Here is a 20,018-nt window from a genome sequence, read left to right as displayed (position 1 = left end):
TGGAGATCAATCCAAAACTACCTTTACTACTGAATGGGGTACATTCACTTATAAACTAATGCCTTTTGGTTTGTGTAATGCACCTGCGACATTTCAAAGAGTTATGATTGCTACTTATCAAGATTGTCTACAATAATGGATGGAAGTTTTTCTAGATACTTTTTGTGTCTATGGGATGGAAAAAGAAATGCCTGATCAATTGGCACAAGTGTTTGAATGTAGTTATGAAGTAGGTATCTCCTTGAACCCTGATAAATGTGTTTTTGGAGTGACAAAATGAACATTGTTGGGGCATATCATTTCTAAGATTTTTGCACTTCCACATCCAACAAACCTTAAGCAATTGCGTGGATTTTTGGGGCATCTAAATGATTATCGACGATTCATTTTCGATTTTGCAAAAGTGGCCTCACCTTTGACAAATTTGCTATGAACGGATACTTCTTTTAATTGGGTTGCTGCTTGCCAAGGAGCATTTGAATTTCTTAAGCAAAAGTTAATTGAAGGACCACTAATGGCACCCTTGGATTGAAAGAAAGAATTCCATATTCATGCCGATGCATCTATGTATGCTTTAGGAGTAGTTTTATGCCAGGCAGATGATAATAAGGTGGATCATCCAATTTATTACGCAAGCCGTAATTTAAGTGATGCGAAAAAAAATTATACTACCACTGAGAAAGAATGCTTATCAATGGTATTCGTAGTGGAAAAAAATCGTAAATATTTATTAGGGAATAAATTTACCATTTATGTGGATCATGAGGCATTAAAGTATTTGCTTAACAAAGTAGAACAATGGGGAAGTGTAATTTGTTGGATGTTGTTATTTCAAGAGTTTGTTTTTCAAATAGTTACTCGTCCTAGTAGAGCTCATGTTCTAGCGGATCATCTTTCACGATTATTAACATCTAATAAGGAAGAAGGTGTGGATGATGATTTGCCAGATGCATCACTTTTTACTGTGGAGACGCAAGTTCCATGGTATGCTAATATTGAAATTTTTCTTAGTACAACTCGTTACCCACCTGGTGGTGGTGCTTATAAACGATGAAAGCGACAAATTTTAATGCAAGCATGCTCATATGGATAATTAGGGGGTTACTTGTATAAATTCTTTCCGCGCGAGGGTATCTATCGACGATGCGTAAGGGAAGATGAAGTCCCAGCTATTCTTAAGGCATTGCATGATGAGCCATGTGGTGGCCATTTTGCTAGTGAATTGACTACAAGGAAAGTTCTATTAGTTGGGTATTGGTAGCCTACCCTCTTTAAAGATGCTTATTATTATTGTTGAAAATGTGATGTTTGAACTGGTCCTTCTTCTAAGAGTTTTGCTACACCTTTGACACCTATATTGGCACTAGCGCCTTTTGAGAAGTGGGAAATAGACTTTGTGGGCCCAATTGATCCGGCTACTAGATATAGATCTAATCGTTATATCTTCATTTGTACTGATTATATTACCAAGTGGGTGGAAGCAAAAGCGCTTAAGACGGATAAAGCCATTGATGTGGCTAAGTTTATGTATGAGAATATCATTACACGTTTTGGTTGCCCACTGGAATTAGTAAGTGATAGAGGTTTCCATTTCTTGAATGGTCTGATTAGCAAGCTAATGGAAATATACAAAATTAAGCATCGCAAATCAACGTCTTATTATCCCTGAGCTAACGGGCAAGTTGAAGTAACCAATCACATTATTTGCGAGATTTTAACTAAAACAGTTGCTTCTCACCGGAGAGATTTGGATGAATGTCTCTATATGAGGCATTATGGGCCTACAGAACCACTTATAAAGTGACAGTGCAAAATACACCCTTCAATTTAGTTTATGGAACTAATGCTATTTTTCCAATTGAACAAGAGTTTCCTACTCTATGAATCGCCCTCTCGTTATGACTAGGTGAGGCTGAATCATTGAAACAAAGGATTTTACAATTGGTGAGGTTAGATAAGGAAAGATTGTTAGCTTTACAAAGCTTAGAAGCAATGCAAAAATGTCATGTCATGATCAGAATATCAAAATACGAGAGTTTAAAGAAGACAATTTAGTTTTATTATATGATAGTCACTACTACAAATTTCTTGGGAAACTAAAAGTTCGTTGGTTAGGACCCTTTAAGGTTGTTAAAGTTTATGATAATCGTTCTCTTGATGTGCAGGATATTGATGCTAAAAATGTGATTTTTAGAGTTAATGGCCTCTGCCTTAAACATTTGACTTAGTTTAGTTAGGTATAGTTAGGTAAATGGTTAGAATGATCCCTTAACTAATCTATATTCGGGTTTCTTTTCTCTTTTGGGGTTTTTAATGGGATGCATGTATGGATTTTCTGTGGATGGATGCGCTTTACCCTCGTCTTAATGTTGGTAGCTCTGATCCTGTTCATGTTGGGCCTTATAGTATTCCGTGTTTTTAGATGCATGACGAGTTATTATATGCACCGAGGGGAGAGGCGTGTTGTGGTTCTTCTTTTGTGATCATTTTTTGTTTGCAATACCATCCACCATTTGGTTGTAGACAGTGTCAGAGGCATCTTTTCGTGCATGCTCGGCTTTTGTGTTGGCAGTGTCACACATACTTTCAACGCTATGATACCATTGCCATGCAAGATGCTATAGGCTACACTTATTAGTGCCATGATTATGATAGTGTATTCTCACTTGAGTGTGATGTTGTTCAGTCTAGGGTGGGTAGAGAGCATCAAGAATTTTCCTAACAAGACTTGTTCTTGTACTTATGAGCTCTTCTCTCCCTCTTATGCACACTTCAATCTTGGCTTCCACTCTGATTTTCACAATAATCGGTGGCCAATTTCAATTGCCAAATTTTAATTAGAATGCCATGTGTGTGCACATGCACCTTGTCATTTCCCTTTTCACTCTAACGCTTTGAGCTTTTACTTATTCATCTCATAGAGGACAATGTAGAAAAAAGGAATTAAATACAACTCTCTAGTTATGGATTTTGGCATACCTTTCATGATTTCCTTGGTAATGGTCATGTAGCGAGAGCAAATTTGTTGTTGCTTGTCCCATGTCAATGGTTTTTCTAAGAGCTTTTTGTGCCCATCTATTGGTTTTATAATGTCAGTGTAAACAAGTTATCATGTGAGCAATGTCCATCCTATCCCGATGATCAAGTGAATTGTCCTTCTTGGGCTTATCATGTTGGTATATGGATGTGACTGAGGGATACTCTTTAGGATGTTTACCAGTGGCACCTATCCCCTATTATGACTATACAGCTGTGGCTCCGCTCGCACCTAATAGCCAGTCTATGACATTTGATGCATCTATTTTGGAGGCTATTCATGAGCATCCTATATCTGATGGTTTAGTTGATAGGCTTGACTTAGATAGTGTGGATGATTTTGGATTAGGGTTATTGTTTGTAGTAGAAGATCTTAGGGAGTTTGAAGATTTTAGTTTAGCTGTTTTGTTTTCTTAGAGTCTTTTGAGGTTTTATTTTATTCTACATATTTGAAAAAATTATATAAAACAAATAATCCTTTAAAAAATAAAGCCCAAAACCTTTTGGTTTGATTGATATCTTTACATTTTAGGTTTTAGCGCACTTTAGTTTAGTTCGTCTTCACATGGTAAGGTAGTTAGTTGCACGCACGGTTGGGATACTCCTTCAGTGCTAGGAGTTCATTACAAGGAAGTTTGACTAGATGGTTGATGTCTAAAGGATTTTCACTCTTAATTGATCTAACATATTAATGGGTTAGTCGTTAGTGGCTGAGTTCTGTGCAGGTTTGATGATTGTTGCAATTTGTGAACCACTACGTGATTATCTTTGCAATTATCTTGGAGTTGAAATATCCATATACATAACATGTTGTTTCATATCTAATTTATCTATTTATATTCGTTTGAAATAAGGGAAAGTTAAAAATATAACTTGATTGAAATAATTTAGAGTTTTCGAAACCTAAATACCTACAGGTGAAATACAAACCTCAATCTTTAAAACACAAATACACAGAAAAAGATATATAAACAATTTAGTATGTACGAGAGTCCACCACATAGGATGGGACTTAGCACCAGGGAGTGATTGAATGGGGGTGATGTGTGTGCATGACCTAGTGATTTTCATTGTATGGAAGTCTAATTGGGAATCCAATAGATTTTTTCCCTATCCTTTTGTCACTTTTCTAGCGATATGGGGGGGGGGGGGGGGGGGTAGCTGAATAACAAGGTTCTCTCCATGAAATTTTGACTAGGAGTAGCATGGACAAGAGATGCGAGTGTGTTATTTTTGTGAGCTTTTGATTTCGTGCTTTTGCAATTGAAATTTATTTTTAGAGATTTTTGAAACAACCTTGGATGCTTTCTACAAACGGCATGTCACGCATTACTGCTCTTCTTTAACATAAACATATATTGCGCATCATGCATGCATCATCATTTGGGAGCTCCCAAGGAGAATACTAAACCATTCACAGTAAAGGGAGCAATGGTGTTGAATAATCACAACAAATAATAACATTCCAAAGTTTTGTATTACCCAAAAGGAGTACAATATCTAGAAAGGTTCCAAGATTGCTACGCCTTGATCGATCTTCATGTAACAAAAAGGACATGTCACACCCTGATGAAGTGCATGATGATGAGTTGACTAGAACAATGAATGAGCCATGCTTACTTTGGGCTTCCTACATAACAGGGCATATCTTACGTGTTTGCCCTAACACAAAGGCAAGGTGAGTGGGAGTTAGTGCAGGTTGATGTATGACCATGTGCTCCTTGGGTTGAAGGCCAAGTATGTGCATGTACACATAATACATATGTTTGCAAGCAAGAAATGCCTTTTGGGTAGATTCTCTTTTTTGAAAATCAGGACAAGTGCACCTAGGCTCTTCTTTGATGTGCACATCATAACAACTCTCTGTCTAGACTCGAAATACTGAATGTTGTCTCTCAAGTTGCACTACCTCCTCCAAGAATGTCACAACCATGCAACCAGCTACCTCTATTCTCTTTTGTGCATCTTTGGAAAGTCCATGTCTCCACTTGCGTCTTCTCCTGCTTGAACCACATTCTGTAGAAATAGGAGGTTTGCTCTTCTTGTTCCTTGGTGGTGCTGTAAAGCAGGCAAACTTGAAACCAGCCTGTCTTAGGCTGCTACACTCTTCCTTCGATATATTTGTTCCTATATCCAACTGGCCACAAAGATGGAACAATTGGTGATGCTATCACTTGTTTCTACATAGCGTTTGTATGCTTGACATCATGATTACAGAACCATATCCATTGTGCAATGGCCTTGTTCTTATAGGCTCTCTCAGACCAAAAGCATGGCGCGACTAACCCCACTTGCCAATTCTGTAATTTGTTGCTGCAATTCTTTCTACCCTCCATACCAAAACACTTTCTCACACAGCTAGGTGGTGTCCTTCGTAAAGCCCACTCCTCCTGTGCCACTTCTACCTCTTCTACGTGGGTTGATGTTCCCGCATCTGGTGCACTTACTCCACTTGCAAAGGGCTTGATTGGTATCTCCTCATCCTCGTGGATACATATATCTTCCATCTTTCCATCATCAAACTGTATACTCCGTGACTTGCCCCTGATTTTCCTTTGCCTTGACTCCATCACATACCCCGGTCTATGAGAACTTACAGCTGCTCCACCTCCCTTTTTTTCTCTTTGCACAGTCTCCCTATCACCTTGCATTATATGCTCCTCGTGCAAAGGACTTCCAGCTACAACATCGTGCAACGCACGTGCAACAGAGGTGGGATTTGGGGATTCCCTTTTGCTGGCACTAGCCGACAAAGACTCCATAGAAGGCCCAGATCCAATAAACCTCCCTGTGGTATAGCCCAACCTCTTTGCACATTGAATATATGCATTCAAAACATCACTAACACATGCATCATAAAGTGATATCTTTCGTTTTTCACCCTCACCTGCTAACCAACTAGCATGGACACTTTTTGATAAGTTTATGCTTAGAATTTGAGCATGTTCCCAAGGACTTTTGTTAGCCTGTGGAGTCAAATCCAAAAATAGAATCAGTAGCTCTCCCCATTGTTACATTGTGCAACAAATCTTAATGATCTGGAAAAAATGACACACTTACATGAGATTCAATTCCTCCCTAGTGGGCAATTCTTTGCTCCCACCATTTCAACCACCTATCCAAAGCCTTGATGTGTTCCTTGTTTACATTTCGTGCCCACCAATCTCAGATAGCAGAGGCCTGAAGTGAGGCTAGTTGAGTTGTCATTGCTAGCCTCCATGCTTCACACAATTCAATGTGATGCATTTGTTTATCCACAGTGACTAATTTCTTGGTATGCTTTTGCAAACTTTTCTCCCAATGAAAAAGACAAGAACGCTCCCTCCCTTCCATTATGTTATGAGGTCCTCCATTGTACACAACCCTTATTGCCATCCAATTCGCACTTGCCTCATCGGACATAAATCCAGAAAAGTCAGGTGGATCATGGCCACATTGAACCATGACAGAATTCAAATTTCTCCAAAATAGGATTTGAGACTCTTCGTCCTCCTCTTTAAATTCACATATTGCAATTACCTGTAATGCTCTCATGCTAGTTCATGATTGATACATTAGTATAGTGTTCATTAACAACAATTTAATTTCAATACAAGCTTTAATTATGTTGCCACATACCCGTGATCATAAACTGAACAAGACATAGTTGCCCACCCATCAATCCTATGGGTATGATCAAAGTGCACCCATGCACGTCGTAAATCTCCAGTCCCTATTAGCCTCATACGATTTACTAAGTCCACCCCTGATGCTGGTCTCTTGGTGGACATTTTAAACAAGTAGCACTTCTCCTTGGCATCACCTTGTCCCGGAAATCTACTTCCATGGAAAAATGGGAAGACACAACGTTTTTGCAAAAGAAGTATGTTGTCATACCCATCACCAACCACCTGACCTTGTTTGGCTCTCTCTTGTGAAACAATGCCTTTGAACCTATGTATTTATTAGAGGGTTATTTCAAATGCAGGACATACATTGTAAGAAGAAAATAATAATGCACAAGCTTACCCTTTATTCTGCACAAGTGGCATCATTTCTTCTAGAAAATGATTAAGGTCCACCTCAGTCGCCTTCGACTCGTCTTCTTTTGTTAAAGATTCAAACAACATCTGCCAAGTGACTAGCATCTGTATTTTTCGTGGGCCTCCCTTTTTGATCTTTAGGACCGTGCTCAGAAGCCTCCGCACCTTGTCAAGGGTTGCCCTCTTTGTGCCTTGTTGAACACTGTGAGCATGCTCCCCAACATGGATCACCAAACATGTCATTGTAGGATCCAGTGGCAACACATAATAGATCATGAATTTGCAAATGGCTGCACAAGTAGCAACATTTTGACAATAGTGACATGTTATCTTGGAGTTTCCCTCACTTGTTGCAGGATAACCCATGCTCACGGTTCTATCCAAGTGACCATGGAAAAAATGTCATTGTATTTTCCCTCTATTATGTAGTAAGGACAAGTGATCCTAAGACATTGAAGACTTCCAAGACAATAGCTCAAGCGCACAGTGCACTCAATTTCGATATTTGTTTGTGAGGGCCGTGACCACAGGTGACCATCATATTTTTGTTCCATACCCATCATTCATTTCTTGCTATGTGTGGCTGGGAGCTCAAAAGCAATTGTGCTATTATACTCGATTGGGAGCTCATCCACCCTTTTTGGAGGTCCACAGAGCGCTAGTAATTTTTTCAATCTACCCATTCTAGCTTTCTCCTCAATGAAGGCTGCAATGGAGTTATCATAGGAAGATAAGTCCTCGCTTTGGCTGCCCACACATAGGTCCTCCTCGACATTTGTGTCATGTAGATCCTTATGGATCCCTCCGTCATTGCATGCACCTATTGAATTTGTTACGTCATCAACATCCTTCTTGTTATCTAAGGGTATGTCAAGACACACTGGAGTTGATTTGCTACAACCAGGAGTACAATCAATGTAGTTGTCAATCTCATCTTCTATTGACTCAATACTGTTAGAGATGCACACATAGTCATTTGAGTGCATGATAGAGTAGGTGGCTGATAATGTACTATCAATCAGATAGTGCACATGCCCTTGATGATCCCATCTTGGAGACACGGTGACGTTGTTTGCTCCACCATCATTCTCTATGACAGCTTGCAACCCCTGGAATTTTTGTGTTGGAGGCAATAGATTTTGTAGGTAGTACTCACTCAAAAGAACCTCTCCATTTCTTAATGAAACCCTGTGCTCTAAGCAATCACTGGCTAGTCTCCATGTCAAAATAGCAAAACTCGACATGTTGTGCCCTTTGGTGGGTTAGTATTTGATGAAGAGAAGAAAACTCTGAATAGAGCTCACATTTTGTATTTGATGAAGAGAAGGCAACAGTTCACCATTGGATGACCTTGTAGAGAAAAAAGGGAGGCATAGAGGAAGTTACAAGAGGGTTAGAATAACCTCAAAGCTATAGCAACTGTCACTACAAGTAGAGATGACTAAATAATGAATATGCACACTCATCAAAATTTAAGAGCCACAGTCATTCATCGACATTTAAGAGCAATAATAAATAAGCATAATCATAAAAAATTAAAAGCAAAATTTATGACTCAATCACCCACCATCCTTCACCTTTATTGCCCTCTATCATTCTCTCATTCTTTGTCTTTGCGAGGTTTTTATTTGTGAGTTTTTAAATGTCAAACTACATTTCTGACTATATATCTAACTAAACAACCAACTATGCACTCATAATTAAGAGCTCTCGCCCCATGAGTTTTTCAAAATAATGTTGTAAATTAGATTAAATTAATATTTTTAAGATTTATTTATGTTGTATTAATTATCTAATTATTTAACGGCTAACTAATTACCTAATTATTAATTATTTAACGGCTAACTTACGAGAGACAGACTAACTAGCTTATTAGTTTCTCTCTCTCTCTCTCTATATATATATATAGCTAGACCAAGGCAAAAAGACTCTCTCTCCCTTCTCTCCCTCTCTCTCTCTCTCTCGTGACACACACACACTCTCTCCCCCCCCCACACACTCTCTCTCACGTGTCTTTCGACCCGTGTCCCTCCTCCCTAGACCTGCAGCTTGGACTCTCCTCAGACCTATAGCCTGAACGCCCCGTAGCTCCTTCCTTTGTTGAGGTATGCCTCTCTAAAGAAAAATGCTCGCATATGCAACCCCATCAGTTCGTCGAGCAGCTCGAGGTTGTCCATTAGCGTGGCGTGTGCAGCTCCACATGGCATCATGCATCTCCGCATGGCGTCATCAATCTATGTATAAGCCCCCCAATCGTTGACATACAAACTCCAATCGTTGACATTGAAGGCCCCCAATCATCCGCGTCCGCGCGGACGATGGGTGGGCTTATGCACTCATTTAATCTATGTATTGCTCAAGGTTGGGTCATTAGCGTGGCGTCATGCAGCTCCACGTGGCATCGTCCGTGTCGTGCAGCTCATCCGTGTGGCATCATGCAGCTTCGCGTGGCGTCGTCTGTGTCATGCAGCTCATCCGTGTGGCGTCTGCAGCTTCGCGTGGCATCGTCTGTGTCGTGCAGCTCGTTGACATTGAAGCCCCCCAATCGTCCGCGTCCGCGCGGATGATGGGTGGGCTTATGCACAAGCACCATTCATGAATTTTTCAACTAGAACAGGGTTCATTGTGTATCATGAGATTGATTGTGTATTAAAGAGGTTGATTGTGTTATTAACCTTAAAGAGGTTGATTGTGTTATCAACCTTAAAGAGATTGATTGTGTTATTAACCTTAAAGAGGTTGATTGTGTTATCAACCTTAAAGAGATTGATTGTGTTATTAACCTTAAAGAGGTTGATTGTGTATCTATTTGCAAGTGCAGAGAAAGTTTTGGCGCCTAAAAGAGTGCTTAGAAAGAGAAAGAAATGTGTGTCACATCATAGTAGCCGTGAAGTCTGTATATGAAGCTACGTTCAAGATGTGTTCCTGGGCGGATCTTAGAGCAAGAAGCATCATCACGTTTGAGATTAGTGGACACTCCTTCAACAAAGAAAGGACATGGTCCAAAAAGATGTGTCTACATTGATGACGAAGCACAAGTGGATAGGGACTCCAATACAATTGACGGGGTTGCGGAGCACACAGGTAGTCACTTATATGTCCATTTCATTTACATATGACTGTTTGTTCATCGTTATGTATTGTTTTATCTATGTATATATTGTCTACCCATCATATATGATTGGTTTAATGCTATTTTTTTATTGTTACTTATTAATATCTCCTCCTACAGAGACTAATGTGCAGCATGATAGTCTAGATGTCAAAGAAGAGGTGAGTGGTGATAGTGATCAAGGGGATAATGATGATGAAAAAGAAAAGAAGCACTCAAGGAACTTAGGCAAGCAAGTCTCTCTAGGACTAATGAAGGATGTGCTAAGTCAATTTTATATAAAAAAGAGGACGTTGCCTCCTCTTGTGCCTCTTTGCAGATTGGTGGCTCATGAGGTAGTCAGATTTGCTATGGATGATGCCTAGTGGTTGATTCCTTCCTTTGATTCCATTGGTTATCTTGAGACTATGGGACACTTCCTTGTGTCAGTTGAAGGTTCGAGAGGGGAGACCATGTCTGTGACAGCCAGCAATCTAGATGAATGGGGTCCAATATGGTGTCAAAGAAATGAGGACTTTGATAGGGCTCTTGGAAGAGAGTGGCAAGACCTTAAGGGTAAAAAGTTCTTGGTTTAGGATGGAAACCACAGGCTTAAAACGTGGTGGAAACGCATCAAAGAAAGTAAGTTGTCCACTATACATGCAAGTATTGAATGTTTGTATCCCATTCTTATGTTAGTTGGTTTTCAATTACAGAGTACTCCGACTATGCTCACTACCATGTTAGTGTACGGTGCCAATTCATTGAGGTGCCAAAGGCGAAGGAAGCAGAGCTACTACTCACACTAGACACCACCAACGTGTAAGTCTTCTTCCTTTAACTATGCTCCTCTTTGTAATATGTTACACTTACATTCTCATATTATGCTTTTGTTTGTTTTCAATAGTATTTCCAGAGCTCATGTTACTCCAAATATTGCGCATGAGGTGTATATGTTTCAAAAGTTTGGTACTGCAAACAAAGACTCCATTCTAGATAGATTGAGTCCAGCCATGAGGAAGTGGGCTGAGGTTGAGATGAGTATAGAGGCAAGGTATTATCATGGTGTTGCTCCATGGTATAGCTCTCCTTGCGGTCTAATATCTCAGCTTGTATGGAAGGTGATTTTCTATCTATGGCTCACTTGTATGAGATGTGCTTTTCTATATCTAATTTAGTTTTTTTTTTTTGGAATGATAGGATGAATTTCATGTCTTCATCTCAAAAGAAACTGCGAAGCTTGAGGCTCTTGGTCTAGATGAGGTAGAGAGGAAGAAACGTTTGGAGAAGGCTACAAGGGTGGAAGAGGAGTGCCTTAAGGATAGGGGTTACAAGTACCTATCCATTGCTAAGCCCCAAAATGGTGATGAGTTCTTTAAGTTGTTATTTGGGCTAAAGTGGGATGATGAAAGCATGTTCAAGATCACAAGAGACAAGTTGTATTGTCTCACAAGCTCAAAAATCCCTGCGGAAAGGTAATTTGTATATATAACGCAAGTTGTGTGTATGTGATGCTTTTTTCTTCAATGCTTTCTATTTGCATATATTGTTGTGCATCACAGGAAAAAAATAGTGTTGCATCTTATGAGTCTCACAAAGGCCAAAGACCCCCAATACCCGCATTTTGGTGATTATAAGCTCTTTCGGGTTTACATGAAGAAAGAGACATATTGGGCTCACTTGCATTCAGAGGCACTGCTTCAGATTGAAAGGATACAAGTAGAAGGTCCATAGCTACCAGATTCATTTGAGGAGTTCTTTAAGCTTAACATGAAGAATCATGTCATGTAGGTTGACTCAATGCAGTGCATTCATATTGCTTTCTTAAGTTATTTCTTAAAATGTATATGTGCCAATGTTAAGCGCTTGTGAAACTTGTGTAGGATTTTGTACACCTCTTGGATGGAGTGAAATCTTCAGATGTTGCAGAGAAGATGCCAAAGCTTACGTTTTCAGCCAAACGTGTGATTTATAGGTTAGCATCAAAACTATTTTTCTGCAAACTCTTCATCTTAAATGTAGTAGATATAATGGCACTTGAAAGCCTATTTATGTTATTGATTTTTCTATTCTAAGCTCCACGTGAAAGCTCGAGGTTGGGTGGTCGGTTTATTATTATAAAACTATTGTCTTATATAAAGGAGATTGTGTGTCTAATTTTAATATTATATTGCATGCATTTGCTTGCGTAATTGGCAAGAATGTTGCAGGTGGATACTACAATGTGTAGAAGAGAAGAGGCCAGATGTAGCTCCGCAATTCACAAGAGAGTGGATTGATGTTTGTGATGAGAACACTATGTATTCTCCATCATTATGTGAGAGAAAATTGACGGCATGGGAGGCAAGTGTTTGCCCTTGGTGGCTGGATTACCCTGTGGGGGTTATCCCTAAGCAAGAGAAAGATCTGCATGAGAGTAAGTACTTCAATCTATGTAAACATCTCATCGCTTTTGTAGCAATAGTTTTTGTGCTCATCCATGGGAATCTAAGGGTAAATGATACTATGTAGGATTCAAGGAGGAATTTGATACTCATGAACCGCTTACCGCACCCACCACTGTAGAGGAGCAAGCAACCAAGGATACCAAAGGTGCAGAATGAAGTACTCAGGCTAGTGACGCTAGCAAGGATGCTACACATGCCACCCAAGGTACTCAAGGTAATGCACATGCTATTGAAGCTACTACTAGAGCCACTACTACTCCCCTTGCTAGCATTGTTGACAAGAGAGGCAAAGGGCTTATGGGAGAACTAGACACCTCTACAGATCCAGGGAGAAAAAATGTGCCAGAGTCCTCTATGGCGCCCACCACCTCCTTTGTTGCAGATTCATCCCTTGGTCGAGAGAATTGGGAGAGGTGACCTATGACCCGTTTAGTAGGTGAGAAGTCTTATATTAACTTGAAATTCATGTGCTTTATTGGTCGCCCGTGAAGATAGTCGTGTATGATTATTAAAAATAAATTACTTTGAAATAATTGTTGCAGGGTTCCAGTATCAAACATATGTCGATGCTCTATTAGTGGATGTGACCCAAATTGATAGATTTGCCCTTGATAGGTAGACATGACAACTACATATTGCAAGAACATCAATTTACATGTTGCATATAGCATTGCATCATCGTTTACTTTGCATTAATGACTATGTTGTTTTGTGTATAGCATTAACAAGTTTTTTGCAACACAAAAGATGCATCTTTATAGCAAAGATGGAGTTCCATGTCAAGAGGTGGCTCGATTGATATTTGCGGATTTTCCTACGAGCTTACTTGTGGATGCTCTAGGTCCCATCCCATTGGGTAAGTTATGCTTTCTATCACACAAGGTTTACATCAAACTCACTTCTCATATATCATAATGCCAATGTTGTTTTTAGAGGGCATGACTATTCCCAAGTGGAACACGTTCTCAAAGGGTCTAGTTATGGGTTGTATGGACCTTGCTCGCGAGTATTTGGCCGACCGGGGATTCTTAGTCACTATGTGCTTAGCAGAGCATATAGGTGAGTTTATTACGGATGCAGCAAGAGTGGGGCTTGTGCTTCACTGCACTTGGACACTCATGTGTGACTCCAAGGCTTATCGACATCCCGTTACTAGAGAGGCGGTAAGATAACAAAGTTGGATACGTTGAACGTATGGTTGTATGTTCTAAATAAAGCTTGTGTTACATGCTTTAAATAAAAACATGGATCACTTATTCTATTTCCACTCGTGAATAGGTACTTGATCTTACTGTGTCTTTGGCATCGTGTTGGTCATGTTGTGCCTTGCTACGACAGAGAGGCTGGGGAGAAGATTTCAGAGAGATTGTTTCCAACGTATCATAGCTACATGATGGATGATTGTGTCTTTCCCATGGACGTTGATGGTGTCATTGTCAGAGGTGGAGTAGAGAGGTCTCATCTTTTCTATCGGTAAGTAGTCTTGCATGTTTTTGCTCTCAGGTTGCCTTGTATGGTATTTTCATTGTTTCTACTTGCATGGACACAAAGATTCTATATCTTGATTGGTGATATGGTTAGGTGGTTACTGGCTACATTTACGAAGCGCTACGGCTATGTTTTGGATGTGTTTGCAGGGTGTGGTGGTTTGGCGTGGGCCAGTGCAGAGGAGATGAGACATTGCATGTGTCTAGAAATAGATTATGTGCTCTATGGGGAGTGTTTGTCCACCATAGTGTGTGGACCGGTACCATGCTGAGAGAGAGTGTGTGTTTTTTTTTTTCGAGAGACTCTAGACATTTCATTTTGTTACTACTTTTATAAGTTTATTATACACTTCGTCATGTGACTATGCCCGATTTTGTCTAAGAGATTAGATGCATTGGGATCTTTGATTTTTTTTTAGGAGAGTGTACCTTGCGACTATTTGACACGTATATTTTACTAGTTTTCTGTTGGTTTTGTTTTCTTAATGCTGCAAAGAGATATTTATATGCAGAATGGATATATTGCACGAAAAAGCTCGAAAAAAAGAGATTGATTAGAAAATAACGAAAATGAAAGCCCACAAAAATAAAATCCCCGAGAGATGCTGAGCTGAGATGAGTACCTTTGCTTATCATTTACCCAGCCATAGTAACTAGTATTATGTGCTAGATTAGATTCCTCGAGCGAAGTTGTTGAGCTGAAATGTTTGACCGTTCAATTAAGTGATGCATTCTTAGCCTTCTAGTTGATCCTTTTTTTTTTTAAACACTTAAATTCCAATCCAAATAAGAAAAGCTCAAAAACTTCTATATATTCATTCTTTGAAAGGTAAGAAAGAAAAAAGAAAGAAAGAAAGAAAGAAAGAAAAAAGAAACCACTTGGAGACTGCAGGGTTGAAGAAGCAAAAAGAAAAAACACCAAAAGAAGATAACCATCGCCTCTGAGGTCTTGGTAGGATGTAGGGATTTCCTTGATGGCTGACTTGTGTCTGATGCCTTGTATCTCTTTAGGGTGGGACCTTTTGGGAAGGAGAATTAATGTATATACTCTTTTGGCATTGAAAGAAATCCACTACTATTTTAAAAAAAACAAATAAACAAACACTCTAGAGAGTTGGAAGTTAGGGACCATTGTGATTGGTTGTTCTAGTAGAACATGGAGGGTTAGTAACTAAACCATAGGAGTCCTATTTGGTGTCGTAATATTAGCTTGCTTTGTTTGGGTTCTTTGTTAGGCATGGACTTTCTTAGTGAGGCTATTTCGGAAGCAATATTCCTAGTAGGATAGTAGTGTGGCATTTTCTTGTCTAGAGGATTATTATTGTTTAGTGGCTCTAGACCAATAAATATTTTCCTATCTTTTAAGTGTCTACTAGTTTTCAATGTGCGGTTTTGCAGTTCTTGTAGCTGTGCTCACGAGGATGCTTTGCAATTAAGTATAAGAGAGTATATTTTTCTTTTGCAGTTGTGTAGCAGTGCTCGTGGTGGTTGTGTTCGTGTTGCTGGATGTTTGTGACATAGCTATGCTCATGAGGATACTTCGCAATTAAGTGGGGGGAGAATGTCAACACCTAGAAACAATGCCTATTATTGGAAAGTTTTTAGCAAAATTGTACACAATTGGCACATTGTTACCAACTTTTTTCATTAATTTAACATAGATGCGGTGCTCCTTGTTGCCATTTTTGGAGGCTGCGTCTCTGCAGTCTAGTAAGGTGATGCCTGTACAAGGAAGTTCTTGTAGGAGAGAAAGGTGGAGTTCTAGATAAATATTGATAGATTTACTTATTGAATCTGCATGATTTATAACTAAACCTTGATGCTACGTCCTGATCATCATCATCATCATTTACATTGATAATTTGGCAATGATCTACAAGGGCGATCGTTAGATTATTGATTATTATTGAGATCCCTTTGGGGAGGTGTTGAATATCAAGTAATTGGAAAGCTTGAAACTTTCCACAACCAACATAGGAGTTTTCAATGAGACGGTCAAATTGTCAAGGCCAAATCTATTAAGGGACCCTCGCTTTGTATAATTATCATTAGTGTAGTAGAATATCTCTTGCATTGAGAGTCTTCATCATTGACCATGCTTGAGGATTCTTTACTTGACTGAGCACAATATACAAAGAATTGGAAGTCTAAGGAATTGCATAAGGCTTGTAAGTTGGAGGTATTATTTTGAATGTAGGATTAATTAATTGAAAGGTTTCATTTTTTTAGTAAAATGAAGAAAAAAGAAAGCGATGGCCATTGCAAAAATGAGGAGGAAAGGAGGGGTCGTGAACATGAAGGGGGGCGCTATCATGCGAAATGGAAGATGGAGAGAGGGAGATAAAAAAGTTGATGATAAGCAGACTGGGAGCTGAAAGATGAATCGCCATCAAAAACGAAAAGGGGGATGAGATACAAGTAGAGGAGGGTGAAGCTGGATCAGTTGGAACTTGATTCTACCGAACATGAGGGAGGTGCCATCTTCAAGACTAAGAGGATAGATGGGAAATTGGAGAAGAGGGAGAGAGAGAAAGGAATCATTGAAATTTGAAGAAGGGATTCATTATCTTCTTGGTGCCATCATCTCCTTGAACTCTATCTTCTTGGCGGCATCATCTCCTTGAACTCTATCTTTTTGGCACCATCAATTAGAGGAGGGAGAGAGATAGGAGGCTTCCCAAGCCATCAAAACAAGAAGATTGTAAAAGAAATGTAATTAGGGAGGAGCAAGAGAGGAGCATTGAAGCCAATGGCTTGTAGAAAACCATCACCATGTCTTCTCTTCCAATCTAAAATTTGGAGCTTCAATGTACCCCCTTCTTCTGAAGTGATAGGGTAGCAGAATAGTTTGTTGCATTCCAATCGCTCCAGTTCGCTCCTAATTCGGTGGACAGATGATCCAGATATTGAATTACTCTCTTCCCCCCTCTTAGTCATTAACATGAACTATGGAGGCTAGGTTCTTAAGCTTGAAATGAATCAAGATTAAGTCTTAAGAGTGTTATAAGTTGCTATTCCTATGGCAAAAAGGCAATTCGAAAATGAAAACTCTACGAAGAGAGAAATGATGAGTTTTCTATTTGGAACGACTTGATAGACTTGCCTTGGCTCGACTAGAAAGGACACGGCTCCCAAAGATGCAATTACGATTCTCGAACTTTATGTAAGTGCCTTAACTCGTTTAACAGAAATAAGTTATTCACTATAAATATTTATTTGGTTTATAATTTTTATCAAATGACTTTGATTCTCAGTTTCAACTCTAGATAGTTATTATAATTTATGTAGGTTTTATTTTATATTTTAAAAATAAAAATAGTTAAAAATGCTTTAAAAAGGCTTAAAAATGGTATAGATATATTTTTAAATAAAATATTTGGTTGAACATTTATAAGATATAATATTTTTCTAATGAATTATATACTACTAAAAGTATTTTAATTTATTTTTTTAAAGTTTTGAAAGATGTTTAATATGTCTTAAAAATAAAAACCATTATTTTGGATGAAAATTTCAGTATTTTTTTATAAAAAACATATTTTTAATTCAATAAAAATTAGAATCTTCTATAGAAAACCCGAGAATATAGTTTAATATTTTTATAATTTTTTTTGGATTTAGAGAAAAATAAAATTAATTTGACATTATTACTTTAAACATTATTAATATAAAATATGGTGTGTCTAACTTTATGCAAATTAAAAGTGTTGATGAGGTATTAAGTTATACCAATATGGGACCAGGGAAATGTTTATAAGGCAAATTAGAGTTTTTGGATTTGTGAAAATGTTAGTTGATTTATTTTGAATGTTTATTGATTAATAAATAATAGAAAAACTTTATCATATAAGGGTAGAGAAAGGATAATTTAAAGGGAACTTAAATAGAGATGTGCAAATAGATCTATTGGATTTATGCTCTAAAATTTACTCCTTAAGGGATAAAAATCCTAGGTTTAGTATTTTAGTGTCCAGTATAGAGTGCGAGAATATGCAAGTTTATTGAGTCCTCGATATTAGATTAGAAGGACTACTACGAAAGAGTGTCATTACAATTGAGGAAGGCTAGGATAAATCATAGAAATTAGTTATCAATATCACCTATTCAGTATAACAACTCCTAAGAGTTGGCTTGACAACCTGGTTAAAAGTGGCGTGGTCTTTGGCCAGTCATTATACAAGTCCATTTCCATCCTAATCTCTCAAGCCATCCCTTCCACTGGCAATAGCAACTACTACTCCTGTAGGAAAAAAACCTAGGCTTTGCCTCTCAGTACCATTGCTGCCCCTACCACTACCATCTCTCACACTGACGGTTTCTACCTCCCTATATCTGCTTGACAATAGCGGCAAGACCATCCCTCTCAACGTCCTCTCAGTAGAAAATGAGAAACCAGCAATAGCCCCATAGTTTATGAGGAAGAGATCTATAGTATTGGCCAAGGCCCCAAGTTGTCCATTCCAGAGATTATTGAGCTAGCAAATATTGAGCCCAAAGATCCCAGTTGATGAAAAAAAGTCTCACACATCTAGTATCCAAGCAAAAAAAGTTGTACCTAGGGGCACACATAAGATTCTCCAGGGCCGTTTTTGATATTTTAGAGGAAAGGTTGCATGGATTCAAAAGCTTCTCTTCAGGTAGATGGTTGGATTTGTTTAGTGGCACAGGCTCAGTTAGCATTGAAGCTCTCAGCAGCAGGGGATGCACTTCGGCCCATCTCATGGAGATGGATCCTTGGATCACGTCAAAGGTGCTGGAGCCAAATGGAAGTTTTACAACATTCAGTTGTGCATCTGATGAAAACGGAATCTTTTCTACAACAAACATTGAATTGAAACTATACTTTGGGTGGACTTGATTTTATCAGTGTGACTCCTCCTTATGAGGCCATTGATTATAATGTCCTGTTGGGCCATTGATTATTGAAATGGAAGTGGGTCCTTTGCAAAAGCCCTTAAGAAAGGATGTAGAGCTTATGTAGACTCAATAATGACCTTTTGCATGTGAAAAGTTTCAACATTACCTTTTGTGTATCCACTTCAAGTTCTATGTCGACCAAGAAGTCTCATCTTTTATTGATGAACAAAGATCATGTGATAGGTTGGATGATGGGATATTACTCCTCTTGTAGGATGTTGATTTTGAGGTGGTGATAGAGAATGGTTGCTTCCATGTGCTCCTCATTGATAATCTATCATGAATATTTCCTTAAGTGTAATGTATAGGATCAAGATGATGTAGACCTTACTGATACCTTGTCTTTTCTTGTTGAAACTATTACTCCATGGTATGTAGCTAGTATAAATCCCTTGGCAACCCAATAATGCCCTATTAGACTATCTTGTAGAGAGAAAAAGAATATGAAAGTAACTTACACGGCATGGCTATGTTTACAAATAGTAGATCATGTTTTTATCTTCCTCTTTTAGTGTAAAGGTTGATCACATGGTGGTATGACCATTTGAAGTGATAAGAACCTTAACAAAATAGTCACTTTAAGGAGTAGAAAATGCTAAAATTAAGGGATGGATATAATTTAATTTTCCAATTGAGTCTTTCTACTTTTCAATAATTAATTATTATTCATAAAATAATATTTAGCTATCCCTTTTTCCATAATATTTTAACCAAATGAATTAGTATAATAAATGGGGAATAAATGTATATGATTATGTTTCTTGCTACAATTCTATTGTAGTAGAGAATGCATTTATGATTGCCTCATCAATGCATATTTTGTTAAGTTTAATGGCTTGTCCTAGATAGATGTAGAAAGAAAAAGTTTTGGCAAGATTAAACAATTCCATTCTAGTTATGATAACTTATATTTATATTCCTATAAATTGCTATCAATTTCATAATGTACCTTTTCTATTTGATTTTATACGCAAATTATATCTCTTGATATGAAGTCCTTTTATAGATAGCTATGTGT

General features: G+C 38.4%; 2 pseudogenes; one reads left to right on the top strand and one right to left on the bottom strand.

The window, feature by feature from the left end:
• Nucleotides 1-6,114: 6,114 nt before the first annotated feature.
• On the bottom strand, nucleotides 6,115-9,280 carry LOC148017628 (uncharacterized; annotated as a pseudogene).
• Nucleotides 9,281-9,958: 678 nt separating this feature from the next.
• Nucleotides 9,959-19,002, top strand: LOC148017627 (uncharacterized; annotated as a pseudogene).
• The last annotated feature ends 1,016 nt before the right edge of the window (nucleotides 19,003-20,018 follow it).

The sequence above is a fragment of the Lygodium microphyllum genome, chromosome 22 (assembly GCF_053477565.2).
Source record: "Lygodium microphyllum isolate KBCC chromosome 22, Lygodium_microphyllum_v1.1.10, whole genome shotgun sequence".
Taxonomy (NCBI): domain Eukaryota; kingdom Viridiplantae; phylum Streptophyta; class Polypodiopsida; order Schizaeales; family Lygodiaceae; genus Lygodium; species Lygodium microphyllum.
Note: the sequence above shows the minus strand (reverse complement) of the source record. Positions and strands in the feature narration are given on the sequence as shown.